Raw genomic sequence first — 25,612 nt, 5'->3', positions numbered from 1 at the left:
AGAGGAGAATATAAAACTAAGTCTGGCAATGAAGAACCATCATCTCAGAAGCTGTGGGAGAGAGGAGAAAAGATTTCCTAAGGGTGTATTTGTGCAGATCAAGAGTACAGAATCTTACTTTTAGTCCTTCTTCACAAGGGGCTTTGCATTAACCACCATTTGTTCAGCTTCAGTTGACTGGGCCCTTCAAGATACAGTGAACTGAAAAGAGTATCAGAGTCTTGACTTTATATATAGCCAATCCGAAGATAACATCACTTCTCCCACAGCAGATATTTAACCCTCAGGGATGAAGGGACAGGGAGAGGGAGAGCTCCACAAAAGGCAAAACCTCAGGACTAGCTTTCCCTGAAGAGTCAAGCACGGCAGCCATCAGACACATATGCTCTTCAGTGTAAATCTATGAACTAAGGAACTTGTAATTACAAAACACATATGCAAAGACTAGGATTTCCAAATGAGCACCATATCCTTGTCCATGGGAAGTCATGGGAATACTGCTCTTTGTTCTGACATTTCATGAATTTCTTTAATTTCCTTTTTTATAAATGATCTTTAACCTACATGTCACAGAAGAAACCCAGTAGCTCAAGAGGTACTCATCCACTGCCTTGCTTTTTGCTCTTGCTTGATTTTCTAGCCAACTTTAATATTATTTATCAAACTTGGTATACAATCTTACAGAGCCTAAAACTCAAACCTACTCCCAGGATGCAAAGATTCATCGTACTTGAAACGGATCAAAAGCATAGCTGCAAGTTCAAAAGTGTATAATCAGAGCTCTCCAGCAGAGGAGAACCAGTGGTGCGTGCATCCGCTATATCGGAAACATAAGGAATACTCCGCCACTGCACCTGTATTCAAGATCCCAGGGGGCCAGATGACTGAGCCTCATGATTACAGGGAGTTAAAATGTTCCAGAGCAGAGGCAGAGTATCTTGGTTTACTTTTAGTCCCTTCAAAAGCCATTCACTGCCCTAACACTCTTATGACTATTAAAGCTTCTCAAATGTGTTCCTATCTGACCACTAAATTCCAACAATCCAAAAGTTAAAAAGTCATCATATAATATCTGAGATTCATGACAGAGTTTCTTTTACTTTGGTGTAATCTGCCTGGTGATGCTCCTTTATGATGTATCTGGTAAATGCTCGATGTATGAATTTCTTTGCTCTTTCTCTAGTAAAACCTCATGTAATCACTTCCACACTGGAACAAATTGAATCTATATGGATGAGTATGATGGTTAATATTATCAGCTTCATAAAACTGAAAATCACTAAAGAGACAAGCATCAGGACTTAATCTAGATTAAGTTAACTAAGGTAGGAAGTCCCACCTTAATTACAGCGAGAGTTGTACACTTCTTGAGGAGAAAGTATTAACCTAAACATAAGCATCCATTGTTCTTTGCTTTCTGAACATAAACCCAGTGTGACCAGCTGCCAAGATTTCCCATCATGAAGGAATGCACCCTCAAACTGTGAGCCCAGGCAAGCTTTTCCTTCCTTAAGTTGGTTTTATCACATTAAGAAAGGCAGTTAATACACCAAGCCTTGGTCACTCATTTGGCTCAAGAATAAACTATCTCATAACGTCACCAGAGAAATCTGGGTGCTCTTTTGTCAGTTCCTAGTCTCAATAATGAAAAAATTAAAAATGGGCTCATAAACTCAAGGACCATTTTGTTACAGTTTGAGAGAAAAAAAATAAAACAAGTCTAGAAAACTGCAGATCTCAGCAATTGCTGGGAGGAAGGAGATGGGAAAGGAGCATGGAGGTCAGAGAAACAGTGAAAAGCCTGGAGTATCAGAAAAAAACACATTTAGGTTTTCAGCTAGTATCCAAAGAAGAAAAAGAAGTGGATGAAAGGAAACTGTGTGCTTTTTAGGACAGAACTCCAGAGAAACATGTGGACTTAGTAAAGATGCTCTGTTTGTAAGTGCATTGCGTGTGGGATTAAGGGGCTTCTGAACATTTAGCACATTATTTCACAGACGGGATAAGTTTTCTTCCTATCTCCTTAAACATATCTTCAAGTGAATCAGCTTTCCTGAGGGGTGATCTCCTGGCCAAGTGATTGACAAGCCTAACCGGATTAACTCTTATGGAAAAAGACAGTATTAGTTAAAGTTCAAGTCGTTAGAGCAGATCACAATATCATGTCTTTAAACAGGGCCAGCAATTCCATTCTTTTGATCAGAGGAAGTAGCTTTCCCTTAATGGGCATCAACAAAATACTGGTACTTACACCTTTTATATGATATTTTAAATCATAAAGAAGGACACATATGAAGTTTCCCTTACTATTGTTACCAGGGAAACAGACATGGAGTCCAAGGCTGACCATGAGGGAGATGGGGTCTATCTTCAATGGCCTCCAAGTCCACTAATCCTTGTCTATCTATCTGACATTATTCTCTTTTAGCTACAAGCTGTGTTTTGTGTCAAGTTTCTATGTATCTATGCATGTATCTATGTATCTATCTATCCTTCTATCTGTTGTTGGGGGTGTTTCCTCCCACTCCTAAGCTCCCAGAATAATGACTCGTGGGATTAGAATATATACAAATGCCTAGCCATATAGCTAGGCTCTGCTCTGACTAGCTCATAACTTAAAATAACCCATTATACTAACCTATATTTTGCTACATGGCTGGTTACCTCTGCTCAGGTATCTGTCCTCCGCACATCTTGCCAGCTGAATCTTCCCATGCTTGGCTCTATCCCAGAATCCTCTCTGCCTGCTGGATGTCCCACCTCCTATTTTCTGCCTAAGCTATAAGCGATCAGATTTATTATTGACAGGTGAAGTTTCCATACAGACATAAGATATTGTTTCTAAGTCTGTCTATCTTTCTTTCTTTCTTTCTAATTATACACACACACACACACACACACACACACACACACACACACACACACATAAAAAAAAGACAAATCACAAAACCTGAAGTGCTGACTTAAAATTATTGAGGCTGAGAAGTCCCACAGTCTGCCAATCAAAAGGAAAGCAGGAAGTATTATTGGATACATATTTAAAAGTAGGAGACCAGGAGAACTAATGGTATGAATAACAGTCTGGGAGCAAGAGAAAACAGGTAAGGGACTCAAACTAAAGTGATAAGGGGCAGAAAGAGACAAATCCCTCCTTTCTCCACATTTTTCTTCTATTCAAGTCTCAACAGAAAGGGATGACCTGCTTAATGAGGCCACTACCCCAAATGCTTCTCTTAGCCAGAAACATCTTCTCAGATTCACTGAGAAAAATGTTTTATTTGGCCACCTTTTGGCCCAGTCAGACTAACACATGAAATTTTCTATCACATTACAAAATGCAACACCAAAAGTTGTGGGTCAGTGATGGCCTAGTGGGAATATTTAAATGGTTGACTCTCAAACTTTAAGGTTGAGACAAGAAAGGTCATTTGCTTATAGACAGCATGTAGAGTTTGTAAAAATATGTCATTAAACGTTAGATAGTATATGAATTTGTAAAATGTGTTTGAGAAAAGTGAAGCAGTGAAATAAGTAATTCACATAGAAAAAAAATGAAGACATGAACTGTTGAAAAATAATATTATACATTGTACCACCTGCCCTAAATTTACAAAAACAAAATTCCATTGTTTTACAGAGACACTTTATAGATACCATGAAATGTGACACAAAACACAGAAAACACAGACCATAGTAATCTGTGCATGGTGCATGCATACTGCTCAAACCTTATTCAAATATAGACAGAGCCTTGCTGTTGAGTTGCATTAAAGAAATGTAGAATTTATTTTATTCTAAACCGTTTTCTTTTCCCATATATACCTAAAGAAAAAGGATGGTTGGGATCTGTTTGGGGGGGGGGAGGGAGAGCAGGGGGATGGGTGTTTTTGCACATTGAGAACACATTAGGGAAAAAATGGTTTGGAAGAGAAAACAAATGAAAGACTTATAATGGAGATTGGTTAGTTAAACTTGGGCACAGGATTTGCCATGCAAGCTTGGTTCCAGGAAACCCAATAAATTCAACAGTATTTATGAGCCAGTGGGATTTCATTGTTTTTACATACTGACTTCATCAACATCAAGTTTATCTGCTTTCTGGAATAATTACTCCTGCCATGTGCCTAAAAGTTTGGGATTGCAGAAAATTGGTGATGGGGTGTAGGGAACACAACAGGAAAGAAGGAAATGGATTTAAAAGATACTTGTTGGTCCTTAAATGTGACCATATTTCCTTGTTTGAAGAGAAGGTAAGAGGTCTACTTTGCAGTTTTATCGCATGTCTCCAGAAAGTTTTGTACTTCATCACATTGTTTAGGATATCATCATAGATACTTGTTTTATTGTTTTCTCATTTTTAAAAGGAAGATGAAGAAGAAGAAGAAGAAGAAGAAGAAGAGGAAGAGGAAGAGGAAGAGGAAGAGGAAGAGGAAGAAGAAGAAGAAGAAGAAGAAGAAGAAGAAGAAGAAGAAGAAGAAGAAGAAGAAGAAGAAGAAGAAGAAGAGAAGGATTAGGAGAAAAAGCCCAGAAGGTTTTAATTACTTTTTTTTTTTAATCTATAAACAAATGTTGTTAAAAGTCTTGCTGATTTCTTATAAAGTCCTATGCATGAAACAACAATTAAAAATAGAAGCCACGAATTTGAAAGAGAACAAGGAAGGTTATATGGCGGGGTGGGGGGGTTGGAGACAGAAAAGGGAAGGGAGAAATGATGGAACTATAATCTCAAAAATAAAAGAAAACAAATTCTATGTAGTTTGAATTTCTAACACAAAGACTTGACCTCTCTCCACCCTCTACAAGCTTAAGGCAAATCAACCCATTATATATAATGTGAATGTCGAAAAACCATTTACATCCAGTAATTCAGCATCACTCTTTGCAGTGATATCTGTAACTTGTCTTGTGCCACCTCTGTACATCCCATTCAGCTACTGGAACTACTGGAGCTTGAACCTTGGGCCAAGTGAGGTCAGAAGTTTGTAACAAAGCTAAGTGTAGCTCATGCCTCCCTGAGAACAAGTAGAAAGAGATGCATATGTTTAATAACTAATTTTTCAAAAGTGTGGCAGATGGTGACGTTGAGGAGAAAGTACAGATGTTCGTCTCTGATTGAGTAGATGAAAAGGACCACAGCAGTGGCAGCATCACAGAAACAGAAGAATGGCTATGTGTCTGAGCTTTACCCTGACTCCTCCATTTACCAGCCACACAGACACTCTTGAGCACAAAATCTCTCTGAAACTCACAGCCTCATCAATACATTTCAGAATAAGAATAAAACAATTCCTCACATTTGTTTTGAGGCTTGAATAAGATAGTACATAAGAATTCCCAAGTGCATACAGGACCAAAATATCTTCAAGAAAGATGGAAGGGAGGATTTATTTGGGCCGTCAGGTTTGGAGAATTCTTTATCAGTTCATCCCATTGCTTTAGGCCTGTGCTGAGGCAGGACATCATGAAGAGAGCCCATGTTGGGGATGAATATGCTTACCAAATGACATCCAGAAAGCAGAAAAAGGGGAGGAGAGACACACACAGAGAAAGAGAGCATAGAGACTCTCCTGTGTGTACATGGCTTTCCCTTAGGCCCTGCCTCTGAGAGGTTCTGCCATCCCTCCCACAATAACCAACACTGCTGTTGCTGCCTCTAACCATGAGCTTCTGGGCACACTTCTGATAGAAACTATCACAGTTTCCTAGAAACTAACTGGATAACTATTGAATTTTGTATCTGCTACACTTGCTCAGAGCATTTTTGTTTTTATTTTCTGTAGTTTGAGGCCAAGTTAAATGAATGATGCTAGCTTCAAAACGTTCGGTGCAGGCAAAACTACATTCTGAACTTCTTTTGGGTACCTGGGTGGAGGTGAGGGTGTTCTAGGATCTAGTTGTGGAATGACACTCTCACATGTCTTCTTCTTAGGGAAGGTTGGAGAGACATTCAGGGGAACATAGAGGCAGTGCCAGAGGTGTGGGACATAAAAGCAAAATGTCCAAAAATTAGGACAGATGGCCATTCAGGGATCTTTTGAGCTGTGTTGAAGGTAGGAGAGACATCTGACCTTTGTTTTGGCTGGTTGGGGTTTTGTTTTCATTTGTTTTGTTTTGTGACAGGGTCCCTTGTATTCCAAAAGCAGCTTAGAACTCCATATGTTACTGCAAGTGATGGTGAACCTCTGTTCTCACATCTCCACCTTCCGGGTTGCACAGTCCTGGGATTACAGCACGCAGTACCAAATCTAGTTTTATCCAGCTCTGAACATGGCACCCAGGCCTTCTTGCAAGCTAGGCAAGCACTCTATGAGCAAACCTAAATCCCTAGTCTGTGGCCTGACCTTTTCAGCCTTCTTAGAGGGGAGAAAATGTTCTGGGATGACAGTAGAGATGCCTGGGATTTTCCCATGTAAGTTCAATTCAGTCTTACTGGTCACATGTTTCTCATCATTAAACCCTGACTCTTCGGGGATGGCAATGTTTTATAAATGTACAAGAAGCTCAGATCGCTCACTCATGCCAACTTATTTTACATTCAAAAGAGAATTTGATGAGATATCAGCAAATCATCAAGGACGGTTTAAGGCCGCTCAGGGCTTGTGTCCCCTCACTGTTACCTATTAGCCTCAGACTGCTGCACAGAAGCTGATGTGCTGAAGCCTCAGTTTCCCTCTCTGCAAACTGCTAGGAAAACAAAACCTGTCACAGGAATCCGTGAGAATTAAGTGACTGAAAATGTACTGTAGTGTATTGTGCTCAGCCAGCAGCACAGAATAGCATTGGTGGACCAGTTTCCTACACAGAGCATTGCTTCAAAACGGAGCACACCTTGCATCTTAGGTCTCTGACTTTTGTGTGGACCCAAGAAAGTGGAGCAGAGCATCCAAAAGAGCCTTGACTTTGTTTTGCCAACCAAAAACAACAATCTGCTTCCTTCCACATGTAGAGAAATACTCGCTGACTGCACATTTTAGAGCAGAGTTCCTTCACTTACTCTGTTTCCATCTCTTACTTTGATTTTACTTTGATCTTCTTGTCATTAAATCATTGGAGGGTTTGCTACATGAGCGCTAAGGAGGAAATGGATTACAGCTCAGAAGACAGCCTTGGAGTTTCCAACAGGAGCTTTCTAAATGAGCACATTGTTTGCTATTATTTCTCTGGAAAGATCACACATTATAATCACCATTTACAGTAGACTGTGTAAAATGGTCTTCGTTTGTTTTCTACAATAGATACTGTGTCATTTAATTAATTTAGACTAGAACAGAGCAATCAACATTCAGTAACAACATTCCCTTAGGGGATATAAATGAAAATTTTCTATACCCTACACAGCAGTTAGAGAAAAGCAGGCACTGATATTTATTTATGAACATCAGTGTTCCTAGTTGTATGCAGTAGAACTCTGCCAAATTTTGCCATAATTTCACTTATGGATGGGTACTGGGTACTTTAAGGATCTCTGGGAGGGCTGCAAAAGAGCTTGAGGCTTCCCACGTAACTCTACACCAAGAACTCATACCCTTCCACAAGAGAGGCTGGAAAAGCAAAGACACAGCAGCTTCTAATTGACAGAGTGGCCAGGGAACTTCCCATGTTTATAAAGTGCAAGAAAACAACCAAACCCAAAATGTCTTCTCGAGCCAGAATTACCAGAAACAGAACCCACCCCCCAAGCCCTCAGTCCTTCCATTTCACCTACAGATGTATACCAGGCTGTCCCCCGAGCAGGACAGGTAAGCCAGCAGCCTGGGCCTGCATGGCAAAAGGGTGAATCACCACTGGCAAGAATGGATGCAGAAAAAGAGTTTCATCCTTCACCACCCTATGTCATCAGACTGAGCTTTTTAGTGGGTCCTATTGCTTTGGCTCTAAATTCATCATTTCAAGCTTGTTCGTGTTCAATCTGCTTTAAATTGGATGAATTTTCCTGCTTGATGCTTTTGTCTTTGTTTGGTAAGAACAGTGAGTTCTTTTTAATGGGATCAGTACACTAATGACTTGGGTTTGCAACCTCAGTTTGAAATAAGAAAATGTCGTTCTTTCTGAGACATGCTCATCTGACCATTAGTGTGCCAGCCCACCAGTGAAATAAAACCAAACAGAGGACAAAGAGAAACCCTTGCAGTGAGTAAAAGGGCCAGGTAGCTCACCAGGCATTTATTTACAGAGCTCAGATCCAAAGTTGTGAGACAGGAGATAATCAAATAAGCAGCTGCTGCTTCTGCAATTGTTTTTCAAAGCTTCATTCCATCCGCGCAATGTTTTCCCTACTGCGGAATGCATCATTGGGTTTGTATGATTTTCTTCTTTTATTAAGGTAGATTGATCGGCTGAAGTTTTAATTTTAATTCCCAGGCTTATTTAAAAGAAGGCAGTTTAACAATCCATGTTGTTATGTGTGTTTATGGCATCCGAAGAAAAGAGCTGAGATAGCCAGGAGAAATGAAAATTTGCAGCTTAGCATTCTTGTCCCTGTAGGATCGTTCTGTATATTATGGAAATTTCTGCAGACCTTAGGCCATGAGTATTGAACAGCTCTCACCTTCCACAGCCTCTCAGTGACCTACAGCACAATATAGAGTGTTTTGAACATAAAAGAATCATTGACAACCTCTCTATTACTCTAAGAAATTGTTTACCCATGTGATAAGGAAGCCTCTGAAAGTTCCTTAATTAAAAGTATGTTCATCGATGACCCATCTTCCTGGTAGAGAGAGAGAAATCCACAGGCCTTCTTCCCCCCACCAGTTACACCACTTCTTAGGCTTTTTGCATCTTCTATCCTATCAGCTCCCAGGTATCATGAGGATGGCCTCTCCTGTGGTATAGATTGCCTGGTTAAAGAACAGGTCACCCAGGGTCTTGGATGACTCTGGACAGTTGTTACCTTTGGAATGACTAATTTGCAATCATATTAGCCAATGTGTTAGCTAAAGGTATGCCAGTCTGATTAGACTATTCGTTTCCTTTTTCTTTTTTCTTCCCCAGCCCCATACCCATGGAGACTAAAATGGCAAAGCTGAGACTTGAGTCCTCCCTCCTTTCCAGTGCTGTCTTGACACCTGGATTCCTATGACTTTGGCTTTCACACATCAGGTGTTATTAGCATATCTCCCATGGAAGAGAAAGGAACCTTACCAAGGTCAAAGGAATCCTGCCGAGTTGTGTCTGTGCTTCTGGTGGTAATGCTCGCACTGCATAAATGTGTAGATTTTCTGCAAGAGTCAGTCTGGGCAGACCTTTCAGATCATTAGGAATTTTCAAGGCTGCTTTAATTAGAAAATAATTTAAAAACAAAAGAAAGGGCCTGTGAGGTGGCTCAATGGCTCAGTGGCCACAGGCTCATGCTGCCAAGACTGCTGACCTGAGTTAGAAGAGAACCAAATCCCTCCGGTTGTTCTTTAACCTCTATGTAGACTTCATGGCATTTACACACGCGCGCGCGCACGCACGCACGCACACACACGCACGCACACACACACACACACACACACACACACAAAAATTAATTAAGCACTCAATGTAATAAAAATTTAAAACAAAAAGGGAAAAAATAAGGAAAGAATGCAGCAGTAGATAGATTAGCACTATTTTGCTGGCTACTTGTGTCAACCGTGATATTTGTTTTTTAGAAAAGCATTTAAAATTCAGCAAACTGTAATTGTATGCATACTTTTGCTTTCAAGGGGAGGTTGCTGTACAGAGAGATAACATTACAGTGATGGCATTATTGCATAATTTAACCACTATAAAGTTAGTCGACTGGGGTTTGCTTTAATTATTTATAGTAATACATCTTTTAAAAATATTAACAAAGGTTTCTGTAACTGAATGGTACTTTTGTACAAGACAAAATTGAAAAATAAGAACTGTTCAACCAGCCACCCAATCACTACCAGGAACAGCATGGCGGTGGCATCCTCCATTGATCACTCACTGAACACTGTGTGGAATGACTTCTCTTCCAGACCATGTTGGGTGCAGAGGGGGCCTGAGGAGTGGGGACCTTTAATGCCTTCACTTAAGCAGCATAGTCTAGGTAACAAAGCACCATGACCAGACGACTTGAAACAAAAGGAACTTCCTTACTGACAGTTCTAGAGAGTGAAAATTCTTCATTCGTGCTAACCTGCAGCTGAAATCATTTCCTGGCATTCCCTGACTCCATTCCCTGCCTCCAACATCACATGTTCTAAAGGCAGCTCATGTCATTCTTCACCTGGACTTTGCATCAACCCTGTGGGTTCAGTGTTGTTCATTTCTCCATCACACTATGAAAGAAGATAAGGAAATTGGACCAGTGTTCCAGAGTTAGTGAAAACACCCCTGGAAGTCAGTTAGAAGGTATGAAAATAAAATTGAAAATCAGACCAGCTTCTTTTCTTTCTTTTCTTTTTTGCAATATGTAGGAAAGGAAATCGTGGCAGTTTCCCATCACTTCCCTTCCCCTAATCTTCACATGAACAACGTTGGTGGCTGCTTCAGCAGCAGCATTCATAAGCAGAGGTCTTCTCTACCTCTGACACATCATTTTTTTCCTGAGAGATGCCATACACAGGAGGAGGAGGTTAATACTTATTCTCAGAAAAATGCTCAACGACTCTCCCCAAAAGAACAGAAACGAAAAGGACACATCGCTAATTTTGCTCTACACCTTTTAAAAAGCTGGTCTCGTCGTGACTGCCCTCACCATCATTGAGCGGTTTGCCTTTATTTAGATAAGGTAGAAGTCACTTTATCTAAATAGAGGTAGAATACACATGTACACAGACCCCCCAAGTATACAGGAGCAAGATGCAATCATGCACACACACACACACACACACACACACACACACACACCTTCTTCCATGTGAAGTCCTATTTCCTGAGAAATACTTAGTGACAGATGGAGACACTCTTTCCTAAGCACATTTGCGTGCTCATAAATGTCTCCAAGACATAGCACACAGTTCAAGGCCCCGAGAATTTGAATGGTGTAATTTCAGGAGGACAAGAGCCTGCGCACATGTTCAGGATCCTCCCACTTGCTTCTCTGCAGAGGTTCTTGTTCTTGGGACCACTTAGCAAAGTAAATAAATATTCTTGAAATGATGTTAACATCTTCTTTCAAACAAATTTGGCTCAAACTCATCTTGCTGGAACTTTGCTTCCCCAGGAGTCTGTTTCACTTAAAAATAACTTCTTAAGTGATTGTTAAGCACAAACAAACAGCATGTGTAACTTGTAAATGTGCATTTTTCTTGTTTCCCCTTCTTCACGTAGACAGAGTGACTCGGAAATGTGGCTGTGGTTTCCAGCCCACCAAGCTTAAGGACCCCTGTAGGGTTTGCCTGCCTTTCCTTTTGTTTCCCCCAGGACTTCCCTACTCCTTTTGGGTTCAGCCATAGACAGGACCTAAATGTCCCTTCTCATTTTAAATTCTGAAATCCAGTGTTTACCAGAACTCGGTTTCTTGTCTGTACGGTTGGGTTCAATACAAGTGGTTTGCCCGACCCACATGTCCCTGCCCCCTTCATATGGGGAGATGTGTAATAACTCACATTGTACATTGAGGTCAAACTCAACTATTGATTTATTTAAACATAAATGCTACAATTAATTAGAGAAGGACTTGGACTCAAATATCTGACCTTTCTGGGTCCTCTAGAGCATCCTGAGGAGTAACTACAAATAAAAGAATGTTTTCTAGGCAAAGATATTCTCCGTGAAGGACTTCATGGACCACTTTACTGGTAGTGCCCATCCTTTAGTGTGAAGTGGTCAAGCCTTTCATCTTGACGAGCTCAGAATAACTGTGGAGCAGGCTGGTGAAGAAGGATTTGTTTCTTGAAATCTACATATGCTCAAGTGCGGGAAGAGCCACAAGTAGGGTTCTTTCTTGAGGAGAAAGCACAAACCATAAAGTACTTGTCACAAGAACATGGGGGCCTGAGCTTGATCCCGAGAACTTATATAAAAAAGTCAAGTATGGCGGCAAGCACCCGTAACCCCAGAGCTGGGGAAGAAAATTAAGCAGGAGTAGCAAGCTCCAGGTCGACAAGACATCCTGTCTCAATCTAAAAAAAAACAAACAAACAAACAAAAAAAAGTCTGAGGAGTGATGCCAGAGGCTGTCATCTGGCCTGCACTCTCTCTCTCTCTCTCTCTCTCTCTCTCTCTCTCTCTCTCACACACACACACACACACACCTGCATGCACACACATATACAAGAAACACAAGAGCCTCTTTTACTTAGTTTCTTACCTCCTTCAGGACCTGTTTCTCCCCAGTGACAGATATCTGAGCACGGCGGGAAGGCAGAGTATCACATCATCAGAGAGCGTCACAAATATTCTAGTTATCTTCTAGGATTCAGTAATATGCCAATAGAGAAGTGCCGTGGTGGGTGACTTGAGAGTGGCTATAGGCTTCCTTGAGTTCTGCATACACAAAGGAACCCATGTTTGTGTTCGCATAGCATAGTGGCACCTCACTGAGGGTCAAGCCCTCTTCTTCAGGAAGGCTCAGAAAGCCCCTGGTGATGAGCCTGTGTGCTGCTTTCACTTCATCCCAGTCCCTCCCCGGTCAGCTCATGGGGTCCAGTCCCACTGGCTTGCATTTTCCACTCCTGGAATGTGGTCAGGTTTTTCTTTCTTAAGGTTATGGGCCAGAGCCGTAGAATGCACATGCCCAGGCATTCCAGGGAAGCATTTCCCAATACCTAACCCCAAGCCATGCAAGACTCATTTGTAAAATGGGAGAACTGTGATGAAGTTCCCATGAGGCTTAAGTGAGAAACCAATGTAAGCAAGTGTTAGAATGCCACTTCTCGGAGTTCTCTGCCTTCTCTGCGCATGCTCATCATTCACGCCCAGTTCATTTCCCCTCATCACTAAGACCTTCCCAGTCTACCCTCAGATGAAGCCTTATTCGTGTAACGTTACCCTAGACCAGTTCTGGTTCCTCACGTTCACTCTCATCAGCACGCGCCTAGTTGACTCCTGCGTCTCTAGTTTAGAGTCCATCTGTCCTCACTAACAGGAGAGGTAGCTCTTTGTCGCCTCCTTTTCTACTGTATTGCCAGTGCATTGCACATTGTGGCACAAAGTAGGTGCTCAAATCACGTTTCTGAGTGAATGTTTTGGATGTTTCCCATGATGTTTTTTATTTACCCGAACTGTTCAACAGAATATTATTGCTCTACTTTAAAGATGGTGGAAATGAACTTGAGATGACCCTTATAAATGATAATCTATATATTTGATTGTTCACTTTAGGACCAACACTAAGGGATTGTTAACGATTATCTGTTTATTAGTGAAGAAAAGTAAATGAAGGAGGGAGGGACCCAAAGGTCATTCCGTGTTAGCCACTTCTACTCAGCACTGGCATCTTGCTGCAAGCAGCAGTTTCTTCTGATGGAATCCAACAGCTCCTTTACAACAAAACATCCTGAAATATACTCCTGTCCATATAGAATATATGTGTTTCCCCCTCTCCACTGGGCCCCTTGTCTCTCAACAAAGAAAAGAAAAATCACTATTAGTTGGATTGCCAAAATGATGACTGCTTGAAAGCTGACCAATTCTTTCTTTTGTTCATTTTATACAAAGATCAGATAAGCAAGGTAAAAACAAGAAAAGTATTACCAAGTTTTTAATGTTTCAAATTACTATAGAACAGGTTGCATTAAGTCTTGTAAAATACAGGTTTTCAAAATGTTGATGAACACCCTTACAATCAAATGCTATCAGGTATTTAATGGAAGCAACTTGATAGCCTTTTTCTGAAATTTTAACCAACTCTGTCCGAGATACAAACCCTGTTCCCTGTGTGAGTCCATCCCCCTAAATGAATGTTGCTGCCATGGGGGAAAACATAATAGAGCTGATTCCACTCTTCTGGAGAGGGATAGAGATGAAAACGAACAGCCATGGGATTTGAGCAGATGCTCAGCAATCATCTCCATCCCTTTGTCGCTGCAACACAATCTTGGTTTGTCCAGTTTCTGACTCAGAGCTACCTTAGGCTCGCAGAGGAAGGCTTCAATCCGGCTCAAACGACCACATCACGACTGGTATAAACTCGTGAAGAGTGTGCCCCTGTTTAAAGTTGGCTCCCTTCTCTTCTAGTCCTCTGCAGTCAATTATGGTTCTCTCTCACAACACGAACTGTTTGTCAAAGACTTGGAGATTCTCCTTTACCAAGTTTCACACGTACCTGACTTCTTCGATTTCTAATTCGGGGGAAACAAACAAAGCTACCGAAAGCACGTAGCTCACTGGCAGCAGTGAGGACGAGATGAATGTCCCAGCGAAGAGCTCATTGCTCATATTGTCACATCAGAAGCCGTCAGAAGCAGCCACCATTATGGTTCAAAGGCGCCTGCTTTTAAGTAGTTTGAGAACTGTATAAGGCTTTGCTGATGGAACACGAAAAGGAGGAAGGTCAGCTGCGGAGATGCTGATGTTCTGAAGACAAAGGGGATGGGAATGAACACTGGGAAGCACCGTGAGGTTGGAACCGCTACAAAGCCTGACCAAGAAATCCTGGGAGGAGAGGAAGCATGATGGCAGAGATGAGGCAAGAACCTCATTGTCAGCATGGAAGCCCCAAACTGCCACATCAGCAGAAGATGACAGACATGCAAGATGCTGTGTTTGGTGGGAAGAAGAACATGAAAAAAACATCATCATCACGGTAGCCAGTCAGCACTTAGCGTGAAAAGTACTAATATTCTTGCTACGTTTTTATCTGAAGAATTCTATGTCTGGAAGGTGTGCTTTTAAAATGGAAACACGAACAAACAAAGAAAAAACCCAGGGGCAACAACAACAACAACAAAGCCAAGGCTCGCATGGAAGAACAGTTTCTTGACATCACTGGGGTGGTGAAGAGGCTTTGCGGGTCAGTGAATGAGTCTCATTTCTGCTGGCAGTGTTGTTAATGCTGATAGGACTCTATCAGTTAGGCCTGTGTGCTCACTTCTCTGACCTGACTGCCATGTGACATCGCCAGCCCCTCTTCCTCCTTCTTGGCTTGAGCCACTAAGAGACAACTGTTCCTCTGGAAGATGGCTGGATGAGGCTTCCTGCTCAGGCAGAAAGAGACCAGACAGTGATGCTAGCTGCTCTCATGTCCATGTTCAGCGTTAAGTGCCAGCAGGGCTCAGACATGAGTCAATACACCATCCGTTGGAAAGTGACCAGTTCAGAGTTGCTGTGGGCACAAAGCATAAGGGGAATTTCTGCTGGGTGTTCATGCTAACTGAATTTTACCACAGGGATTCTCAGAGACACAGGTCTTTTAGAACTGAGACTCCAACTAGGAATAGCACTTCCTCAAGATCCAGCTATACCACTCCTAGGCATATATCCAAAAGATGCTCAAGTTCACAAAAAGGACATTTGCTCAACCATGTTTGTAGCAGCTTTATTCATAATAGCCAGAACCTGGAAACAGCCTAGATGTCCCTCAGTTGAGGAATGGATACAGAAATTGTGGTACTTTTACACAATGGAATACTACTCAGCAATTAAAAATAAGGTAATCATGAATTTTGCAGGCAAATGGTGGGATCTAGAAAAGATCATCCTGAATGAGGTATCCCAGAAGCAGAAAGACACACACTGTATATACTCACTTATAAGTAGGTACTAGACCTATAAGATAGGATAAACATACTAAAATCTGTACACCTAAAAAAGATAAACAAGAAAGAGGACCAGGGGTAAGATGATCAATCCTCACTTAGAAAGACAAATAGGATGGACATTGTATGTAGGAGAAAACAAGTAACAGGACAGGAGCCTACCACAGAGGGCCTCTGAAAGACTCTACCTAGCAGATAGACATCTACAAAGCAGATGCTGAGACTCATAACCAAACCTTTGGCAGAGTGCAGGGAATCATATGAAAGAAGGGGGAGTTAGTATGACCTGGAGAAGACAGGAGCCCCACAAGGACCAAATATATCTGGACAAAGGGGTCTTTTATGAGACTGTATCTCCAACCAAGGACCATGAATGGATATAACCTAGAACCCCTGCTCAGATGTAGCCCATGGCAGCTCAGTCTCCAAGTGGGTACCCTAATAATGGAAAAAGGGGCTATTTCTGACATGAACTCAATGGCTGGTTCTTTGACTTTTCTCCCCACCCCCCGAGGGAGGAGCAGTCCTGCTAGGCCACAGAGGAGGACTTTGCAGCCAGTCCTGAAGAAACCTGATAAGCTAGGGTCAGATGGAAGGGGAGGAGGACCTCCCCTATCAGTAGACTTGGAAAGGGGCAGGGAGGAGATGAGGGAGGGAGGGTGGGATTAGGAGGGAATGAGGGAGCGAGCTACAGCTGGGATACAAAGTAAATACACTGTAATTAATATAAAAAATAAAAATTTAATTAAAAAAGAAACATGAAAAACTCAATAAATGATAAAATATCAATAAATATTATTCATTTAACCTACAACAAAGAACTGAGACTCATGTGTGAGTGCTTACACGCTTTGAGTCCTCCTCATGTGTTTAAGGACTCTGGTTAGCACCCAGGTACTCCTTAGGCTGTGTATTGGGATACGGGGATGTTGAACTCTTGTTTTATTCTGAATTAGTCTGGAAACAAACATAAGACTGTAGGGTAGAATTCTTCATTTAGCTGAAATGATCTCAGCTTTACCATGTTATATAGTGTGTCTGTGTGTGTGCATGTGTGTGTGAGTGCCAGCCTAGTCACAAAGCCATCTACCTTCTCTTATCTGTATTATCCCCTTCATGTTTCATTGCTCCTCCAACTGCCAATCCACCCTTCACATTGTAGTTAGAAAGAGATTGGGTGGATTGGGGAGATGAGGAGGATCTGGCAGGACTCGAGAAAGGACAAAGAATATGACCAAAATATGTTGTATGAAAATTTTAAAATATATTTTTGATGTAAAAAAAAGAAAGAAGAAGAGAAAGCACTTACTAAAATGTAATCCTGTGTACATCCTAACAGCCTCGTTGTAGGTGTGCTCGGGTTCTACAGTGGGTGACCTTCGTTCTGGTTAGCCTGGGAGAGACAGTCTGACTCCTGTCCACTGCCCAGTGTTCTTCTAACAGCATTGCACTTTACGGTTTGGAAGGGAGTGGAGAACATAAGTTTCATCATGAGCATGATGTATGATGGAAAGGAGAGGAAATCCTTTGGGTCATGAGAAGGAGAAGAGGAATCCCCAGCTCTGGAATTGGCTCAAGCCTTTGCCAGCATCAGGGTAGGAATCCCAGAAAGTTACCAACTGCTTGCATCTTTCAACCCTGAAATTTCTTAGGAATGTCACCAGGAACCTCATGTACAGGGAAGGGACATGCACAAAACCCCTCGTGCAACCTCAGTGCCTTCTGGTTTTACTTTGTCACCTTATAATTCTATCACAGGCATTCTGGGGCCGCCTCGGGGTTTCTTAGTAACCTTTTGAGATATAACCTCAGCACCACCAAAATGGGATACAGGGCTGATGCTAAGACAATCAAGTGCTTGCTCTCCCTTGGAGAAAGAAGCCTGGCCCCACATTTCACTGTTTTACTTACCCTGCTCTCCCTTGTGAAGCACACCCCACCCCACGTGGTGTCTCTCTCACGTTGCCCTCTTAGTCCTCAGGCTTAAGCATTCACTAAAACCTGTAGTAAAATCACTGCAGGGATGCCTCAAGCTGCAATGAGAGGCAGTGTGCAGCTCTGTCTCTGTCTCCTTTATGCTGCAGGTACTCTAAGCACTAAGTTCCCCACTCTGCTCTCGGATTTCACCGGGTAGCCATACAGAGCACTATCGGATCACTGAATTTGGATTTCCTCTAGATTGAAATCTTTCACACATGCATTTTTTCCTCCCCAAAACTAAGTTTCTCTCTTTCTCTCCCTTCCCCTTTCTCTTATTTCCCTCTCCCTCCCAGTATTCTCTCTTTCACACATGCATTTTTTTCTTCCCCCAAACTAACTTTCTCTCTTTCTCTCCCTCTCTCTCCTTCTTCTTTCCTCCCCATCCCCCTGTCCTTCCCTTTTCTCTCACTCTCTGGGGAGCTTTGCTGAATTCTCAATTCTGTCAGGGCTGATGTTCCTCATTGGCTTTCTCATGGTACCCTAAACTTTCCCTAGCTAAATTGATCACATCACATTGATCCTGCGATCATCACTTACTCTCCTGCTTTCCCTTAAGGACCATGTGTCCTTTCCTTGTAGGCTTAGAGTTTTAACCAAACTTACTTTGTTTAGGGTTCTTAAGCACCTTTACCTCCCTTCCACCCTTCTCCCCCTTTTCCCGAAGCCTTAGATAGATTAGTAGGGAAAAGGCTTTTAGAACTCTTTTATCTACTTCCTGCTGATTAGGGTCGATGGGTCTTTAGGGGATTACCAAACTCAGTTGTTGGGATACCAGCAGTCCAGTCCAAAGGCCAACACTAAGCAGCAACATGAAGTCAGCAAAGGCCACAAGTTTCAGTTTGGATTGCCCCGAGACGTTCTCTGGAATATTTTTCTCTGCAAAATCAAGTGTCAAAGCACGAAGATCAGTGCAGTGATGTCAGTCCAAAAAGTGATGTCTCACTGTATGTGAGCTTCTACACATCTCCTCTTCTCAGAGTCCTCCCGTGGATGTTCTCAACTGGCCAAATTCACGCCACTCACACGTGAGAGCTCACAGCAAAACCTCACTTGCCCTCTTACAAGTGAACCTGGGCAAACCATCACGTGCCCAGCTTGCAGCAAAACATCACATGACAAAACTGAGTCTTCAAAGAAACCAGAAACCTTCGCTTCATTTCCTAGGGCCATGCGACTTGAATCAGTTCAGGAACGAGCATGCTTGACCATCGCTCTATCTACTGGAAGGCAGCACTAACGCACTAAGTCCAGGGGAAGCTCAGAGCCTCAGCAGTTTTTCACAAGCCCTGTGTCTTCCTGCAGAATATGAAGCAGCTTAACCTACATAAGAGTTTCTACCTGAGCCTGGAACTCAGACTGTAAACACTGGGAAGATCCGCGCGGAACACCATACAACAGGATGAGAAAGAGAGGTTGTAACCGAAGCCGCATGAGGTTGGGAATGGTGCTATGGGAATATCCTGGCAAGGGCTTGTGCCACGCCATCTTTGCATCTTGGAACAGTAAATCACCTGAAGTTGCCCTTGTGCCAACCATTCATAAGTAGCCCCACAACTATTCCTAAGTATCATTCAGAGAAAATACGAATGTGTCATTTGCAGTCGCTTTTCCTTTTAAGACACTGTTTCATTTCTTTTCACTTCTTTTGAGCTGGGTATTAAGCGCAAGGCACTGTGCACGCTAGGCAACTGTCACCCTGCCCCTAAGCTAGAGCCCCAGTCCCTTGGGATTTCTTAACTGCTACATTGAACATCGGGTTTGTCCAGATCCAAAAGGATAGCATATTCAGGCCACACTGTGCTACTCACACAGCAGTCCTATTTACTAATTTGGTTTTTGTTTTTTTTTTTCCACTGAAGACTTAAAATAAAGAGGTGTCATGAGGGAAGTGACAGCGGGGAGATTTTTAGTTCTAAGATCACTTGGTATGTAGTAGCAAAGAAAGAGGGCTTTTCCTCTCTCGTACCATCAGGGTCTCTTCCATCCTGTCCTTGAGCTCAGTTGTCAGAGAAGACAGAAAGTCAGTCTTCATAGCCCAAGGGCTTCTGGGTACAGTCAGGTCTTCTCACCATGTCCACTCCTACAGGAGCTACAATAACATTCATCATTTCCTTTCTCTGGGAACTAAAGGAGGCAGTTAGCCAAAAAACCTTCTCTGTTTTAAAAGGGGAACCATTTAAAGAATAGAAAGAAACACCCAGTTTTTGTCTGGCCTTTGTAGATCTCAGGTTCCAGTTCTGAGCTCCTGCAGGGAGAATGATGATTTTTATCTCCACAAAGGGTGTGCTCAGGAGAACAGGCTCAGGCTTGCTTCACTGGCCCACATCTCTTAACACTACAACAAAGAGTAGCTCTTATTTGGGGTGCTTTATTCCAGTCAAAGCTGGTGCCCAAGTGTCACCTCCACAAACATGTATTGATCACCTCTGATGACAAGGCATTGTGCTAGAGAGAGTTGAGTTAATTTTAAGTACTTCCTAATTGCCCTCCAGGAGGCCAAGGTTAAGGTAATTCTTAATCAAAACCATCCTATCTTTACTGAGAAAAATGTAAGGGCAGTGTTTCTCTACTCTCCACAAACTGAAATCACCAGGTAAGCTTTTAAAAATAGTGATGTCTGAGTCCCGCCTCCTGCAGCTCCATTTAATTGGTCTCCAATGCAGCTGGGCCACATTGGGATCTTTCAAAATTCACCAAGTGGCAGCCTTATAAAGCACTTTGTAAGGGACATCTCCATCTACAAAGGTCCTCTTAGAATAGTCATCAGAGTTTTGGGATAAATAAATTATAAGTCCCAAGGTGTCCTAACCTGCTTCGCCAGCTGGGTTTGAGGCAGGCGGTGGTATGGAAGGAGGTCCCAAAAGGACAGTGAGGAGACTTAGATTCCAAACGGGGCTCTGCTCTCTTGTTCCGGAACTGAGGGTTTCGCCTGACTTCAGTGCTCAGGATCTCAGTTTTCTGGTGTGATAGGGAAGACACTAACTAGATTAACATTTTCCAAAGTTTTTTTTCCAAAGTTTTTTTTTAAATCATCAGTGACTACCCTGAACTTAATCAGCACTCAAAATTTATACATGTTTATGGAGTACATGAAAATAACGGGATGCATGTGCACAATATGTAATGCTCACGTTGGAATAATTAGCATTCTCTTTCCATGGACTGTGGTGTATTTCCATGTGTTGGGACCTTCAGATCCTTCTGGTTGCCTGAAATATACAGTAAGTTGTAGAACAGTTGCCCTATAGAGCACTTGAACCTGTTCCTCCTACCCACCAGTTTTTTGAGCTTTTTTATCCTAGCCTCTCTTGATGTCCCTGAATCCTTGCCCTCCTAATCCCTAGGTTGCTGTTTCCTTAGCACCATAAATCCTGACTCATGGACCAATGGACCAAGAAGTCAATGTGTTTACTTACTATCAACTGATTCTTTCATTTAAAAAACGAATAAAGCCGAAGGATGGGGGGAGGTGAAAAGGAGGTATGGAGATTGATGTAAAAGAAGGCCATTGGTAGAATGAGTCGAAACCTCAGCCTAGCAATGTGTAGCAACAGCATATGCAAGAAAAAGCTTGTGAGATCTGGAGAAGGTAGGCACTACCTATGTGAATAGCCCATAAAGGGCAATGATGCCAGTGACTGTGAGTTTTTGAGTTTGGAACTGTCTCTGCCTACTAGCCTCTTTCCATTCTTTGGGGTGCCTTTCTCTGCTCTAATAAGCTGTCTGTTTTGATCACTATCCACCTGTCCCTGATCCAGTGTTTGATCCAAGAGAGAAGAACTAGGAAATCTCAGCAGGTGTCCCTTTTGACTCAGATCTTCCTCTCTAACAAAAGTGCCAAAAACGATGGAAAAAATAGCATTTCTCTGATAAGTGGTGCTGGGAAAACTGGCATACGCATGCCCATAATGGAACCAGATCCTCTTGACATATGAAAAAATCAACTCGAATGTATCTGTTAGCTTACAGTTGCTGTGTTCATTACCTCCCCCTGATGAGAGTGTCATAAATTTAAAGAAATGGGCTGGTGTTACAATTGTACAATTGCTTTCTTTTCCCACACTTGGACCAATCTTGTATAAATGCAGAGGTTATTTTTTAATGCTAAAATAGCATAAATGTCTCCCTTCACCTATTTTAGAAGACTCATTCTGGATATCTCCTCTTCTTTCTGTGAACAGGAAATGGCTATCCATCTTCATCACCTCCACCACTATCCAGCCTTCTGCCAGTGATGGTAAGGGAAGCCAGAGGACATCTAGCCACTCCTGAGGAAAACACAAGTAACCTACCAGGAAGCGGCAACCAGAGCTGCTTCCAGCAAGACTTGGTGGGTATAAAAAACCAGCCCTTCAACAGTCTCCAGGCTATGTCAGGCTCTCAGCATACCATCAGCTGATTTCCATTACCTTTCTAGAGAGAAAAAACCAACAGAGTATGTACAGAATTGACTTCGACAGTCTTTGGTAGAATTGCCGCCATTATCAGTTCTTTCTTGTAGGGCCTGAGAACAGAATGTGGAAAGGAAAAAAAAAGAGTGGACAACTGTGGTTATAAACTGTATAGCATATTCTATTACTGATAGATACTACCAGGATTGTCACTTAACATGCGATGCTTATGCCTAAAGCAAAGAACGTAAGAGTATTGAGCCCAAGGGTTCTGTTAAAGATAAATATAGATTTTTGTTATGCTTTTTTAAAATAATGAGGACAGCTTATAAATACTCCTGATCACCCTTAAAAATAGAGGATAGGAATTAATGGTTGGGATGGTTGAAGTAGACAGTTCTGAGACTCTTCTAACACACACAGGCACATGCACAGGCATGCACACATGTACACACAAAGGCACACACATACACATACAGGCATGTGCACAGACACACAAGCATGCACACTAACACAGGCATGCAACACACAGACACACAGAGAGAGACACACAGAGGCATGTAAGCACACACACTCAATTTCCATTTAAAAACATAAATAGAATAGAGGGGTTTAAAAGTCATGTTGCTGAAAAGGGGTTTGTATTTTAAAATTATATGTTATTGTTGTATGTGATTTAAAAATGCTCAAGAACAACTGTGATTGTGGAAGATAGTGTTAGAGGAACTGGAAGTGTCTTTTGTCTTCTAGCACAGAAAACCCCAGGTAGATAAAAGAAAGCTTATGTTTTAGCTGAAATTCCACTGTCCACTCACTGGGGTGGATGGGGAGCACATGCAAAATAAACACGAAGTAATGTCTTCTTACACCATGCTAACATCTGGTGATATAGTGAGCAATTATTTCATTTGATGAATACTGCAGCTTCCTGCTTCTCTTAAACCCCGTTGGGCTATTGCCTTTTAAGTACTATGAAGCTTTACTCTTTAAGTCCTTCTGAGAAGTAAGAGTATAAACTTTAAAAGAGACTAACTGGATTCATGCTGGTACTCGTGGGCACCCCATAGCCATTGTGCCTGGCAGGTACAGGTGTGGGAGTGGAAGGGGTTGGCATATTCTCATCCAGCCATGCAGATGTCTCTTCTTACTCAGGCCACCCTGTTCACACATATAGGGAAGCGATGCTTCAGAGTACACAGCCAGGCCCTGCTGATCAGATCAAGGGTCGGCCTCTGATTAAACTGATAAAGCCAGACTTTTCTCAAGGAGTGCTCTGCTCCAGACCTGATAAATTGCAGAGAGTCAAGGTCATAGTTGGCTCTAGTCTAACTGTGGACTGGAGTCAAGGGGGAAGCAGACACTTTGCTTCAGACAAAGACAGTCTGCCAGAGAAAAGCAAAGATGAGAGACATGGAATTCAAGAAAAAAATAAGCAAGAATACAACCTACAATTGAGTCATCCAGCTGAACCGATGGCCACGCAGATTGTATGACTCCTCTGTATCATCTCCCCAGTACTTAAAAGAAAGAAGAGAAAAGCTGGACGCTTATTTGAATAAGTTACTGTTCCTGGTACCAAAGAACCCTTCCCTGGGACAGGCTTTGAAACTGGAGCATTGGAGACCCAAGTGGAGGAGTCTGCTGTTACCTGTATCACAGGTGAGCCTTTCTGGAGTTGTGGATGTACCTCTCTCACCTTCTGCCTGTAACAGGCCCTGCTTACATCCCATGTTATCCGGACAATTGAGGACTGGCTTAAACCAGGCATATGACTATCCCCTTACTACTACGGGGATATGAGAAAATGTTTCCAGTTGCTTATCTGATAAGTATAGGTTATTTCCAGGATGTACCTGTCTCGCCTACAGGCCAAAATACTGAATAAATATTTAACAATGTGTTCAGAATATTAAAATGCGTAAGAAAGGTTTTCATGCCTGGAAGGGTGAATAATCTCAGATGATACATGTGCGCTATTAGATAGCATATTCATCAAATTCATTTCTTAAACTTTTGTTTAATTTCATTATGTGTTCTCTCAATGAGCTGTGGAAAGTTCCATGGTAACACACAAATCTGGGCCCATCATTCTGACTGGAAAGCTGAAGAAATCTCTACCACACAAGTAAGAGTAAGTGTGAATGTAACAAGGAGGACAGTTTCTAGTGTGTGTTCCATGAAATGTAATCGTTATGACTATAGATAGTTGTATGAGTAGATGGGCAAAGGGATCGACTTGCCTGGTTGATTGATGATCCATCCCTGGATTACTAAGTTTCATAGACATTGGGTTAACAAATTCACAATTTCTTTATTGTACACCTTCTGAGAGACAATTTTCAGTATTGGTTCTGAATTTCCAAGAAAAAAAAATCATAAAGCACTGCCTCAATGTATTGGTTTACAAGGTTCTGTTTCTCTTTAAACAATTTATTGGTGACAGTGTTTGGGAGGTATAGATAAAATAAGTATTGCCCGTTCTAGTTGTTGTTTGGACCCTTGTTATATAGAACAGTTGAGGTATGACTGCCATTATGCAAATGTGATGTCATTCTTCATAGCAAGACTACATGGAGAAAACTTCTTTGTAGATTTCTAAAGGATCTAGCAATGGTTTTTGTGGACACTTGCCTTAATTTAATACAAAATTGGCTGCATCTGACTACTGAAAATGCTTTTTCATAAGTGGGGGACATTTTTCTTTAAGAGTTTGCTGAAACTATCAAAATCATGTTTCAGGAAGAGTAGACCAGAAGTGAGGTCCAACCAACTTCAGCTGGCCCTGCACATCATGCACAGATGACATTTTTGGCCTCCCCAGCCTACATGCCAGGTAGCCATGAACACCTAGAGCTACTCCCTGGGTCATACAACTGGTTCCAGATCCTGCTTTCTGGGTGCTGTTTGTTTAGCACAGATGATAGAATTTTCTTGCCTCAGAGCCAATAATAATTCAAAGCCACCCTTGTCTTGTGTCTCGGCATGCTCAAATCCAGGGCTCAATCTGAATCTTAAGTTCTTTTTACCGTTGTGTTTATTTTCCTTCTTGCTAATTTATGAGATACTAAATGACCTTTTCAAAAGCCTTCATTTGAGGGCTCATTAAAATTCTAGGAAGTCTTTCACTTGCTTGTTCCTTCCCAGGCATTAATTTGCATGTCACAACATAATCAGAGGGTTAAGAACAACACAGCACTACTTCACGGGGCGTTCCACATCTCACTGGCCTGCCGCACAGATCAAGTCCGTTCCTGTGATGCCGTGAGCCACGAGGTCCGTTTTTCCCACTGTAGCTTGCCCTGCTTGTTATAGAGAACTACACACACATCGCTTGTTGTAACTACTTTTCCTCTAACACTTGACAGAAATGAAAAGACTTCATTGCTAAACAGACTGGCTAGGCTCCTCCTTCTCTTTGGTTCTGGTGAAACTTCACAATATTAATTACTTTCATCTCTTTTGTAAGCTTATCTGTAGCCAACAGAGCACTTCTGTTTTCCTACTAGAAAACAGAAACTTATTAGCTGTAGTGGTTTGAGTGACAAATGTTCCCTCACAGTCTTTAATATTTGAACACTTGATTCCCAGTTGGTGGTGTCA

Source organism: Meriones unguiculatus, chromosome 2 (genome assembly GCF_030254825.1).
Source record: "Meriones unguiculatus strain TT.TT164.6M chromosome 2, Bangor_MerUng_6.1, whole genome shotgun sequence".
Taxonomy (NCBI): Eukaryota; Metazoa; Chordata; class Mammalia; order Rodentia; family Muridae; genus Meriones; species Meriones unguiculatus.
Note: the sequence above shows the minus strand (reverse complement) of the source record.